The sequence below is a fragment of the Vicia villosa genome, unplaced genomic scaffold (genome assembly GCF_029867415.1).
Source record: "Vicia villosa cultivar HV-30 ecotype Madison, WI unplaced genomic scaffold, Vvil1.0 ctg.000589F_1_1, whole genome shotgun sequence".
In the NCBI taxonomy this organism is placed as follows: domain Eukaryota; kingdom Viridiplantae; phylum Streptophyta; class Magnoliopsida; order Fabales; family Fabaceae; genus Vicia; species Vicia villosa.
In genome coordinates this window covers 402,773-404,183 of record NW_026705269.1, presented here as the reverse complement: position 1 = coordinate 404,183, position 1,411 = coordinate 402,773, and the positions used below count along the sequence as shown (strand labels likewise).

At 43.2% G+C, this 1,411-nt stretch overlaps 1 non-coding gene across 1 annotated transcript; it reads left to right on the top strand.

Moving 5' to 3' along the window:
* Positions 1-395: 395 nt before the first annotated feature.
* LOC131629678 (small nucleolar RNA R71) lies at positions 396-502 on the top strand. The gene has a single exon (XR_009292074.1). It is a non-coding gene; the product is annotated as a small nucleolar RNA R71 (small nucleolar RNA).
* Positions 503-1,411: the final 909 nt, after the last annotated feature.

Below are 1,411 nucleotides of genomic sequence, written 5' to 3'. Positions count from 1 at the left end.
CGTAATTTACTTGATCAGATGGGACTCCAGTCAAGAGTTGGCATTCAGCAACTACATGCCCAGTCAATCCACAAATCTCGCAGTTAGGTGCTACAGCGGCAGCGGTGGCTGAAGGAGTGATGGTTAAATTCTCGATCTTTTGAGTTAAAGCGTCTACTTTAGCGTTAACGCGGTCTATGCCACTAATTTCGTACATTCCTCCTTTGGTTTGGGCTTTCTCTAGAGCGGCGCGTTCTCCTCCCCATTGGTAATGGTTTTGTGCCATGTTCTCTATGAGTTTGTATGCTTCATCATGGGGTTTGTCCATTAATGCTCCGCCAGCAGCGGCATCTATAGTCATTTTAGTGTTATATAAGAGACCACCATAAAAGGTATGGATGATCAGCCATGGTTCGAGTCCATGATGAGGGCATATTCTAAGCATGTCCTTGTAACGTTCCCAAGCTTCGAAGAGCGATTCGTTATCTTTCTGGGTAAATCCGTTGATTTGACCTCTAAGCATAGCAGTCTTGCTAGGCGGAAAGTATCTTGCTAAGAATACTCTCTTCAATTCGTCCCACGTTGTTATGGAATTGGAAGGCAGGGATTGAAGCCACGCTCTCGCTCTATCTCTCAAGGAGAAAGGGAAAAGGCGTAATCGAATAGCTTCGGAACTAACGTTGTTGGCTTTGATAGTGTCGGCGTATTGCACGAACACGGATAAATGGAGATTGGGGTCGTCTACTGGGCTTCCAGAGAATTGATTCTGTTGAACAGCTTGGACCAGTGAAGGTTTCAGTTCGAAATTGTTCGCTTCAATCGCAGGTGGTGCGATACTTGAATGCGGTTCAGCGCGCGAAGGAGCGGCATAGTCTCTAAGAGGACGAATAGCAGCCATCTCTAACTTCGGGGTGATTTGATTGATTTGATCAGTAAAATTCAATTCCTGATTAATCGGAATTTCTGCTACTTCGGGAAGGTTGCGAGCTCGACGTTTAACGTTAATGAAACGTTCGATCTCGTTAATTCGTTGTATTAAGTCTCCTCCTTGTGAACGAGTATTTGGCATACAATCGTTCAAAAAGAAAGGGAAGAATTATCCTAGTCTCTACGGTGTAACAGTGAGTTACGATATCGACTTAAATAGTCCCCGGCAACGGCGCCAAAAACTTGATCGCGACTTTACGTGTCTATAAATCTGATAACTGCAAGTGCACAGTCGTGTCGTGTAGTTTTAAAAGATATCGAATCCACAGGGACTATGAATCGATCTACCGTTATCTAAGGTTACTATGTAAAGCTAGGAGTACTAAAATTTCGATTGTTCCTAAGGGAAAGTGATTGTGAGAGAATAAAGAATAATAATAAAAGACAGGTATCAGTATGTATTTCGTTTAACTAAAGGTAATCCGAAGGTTCATTGGCTTTTGCA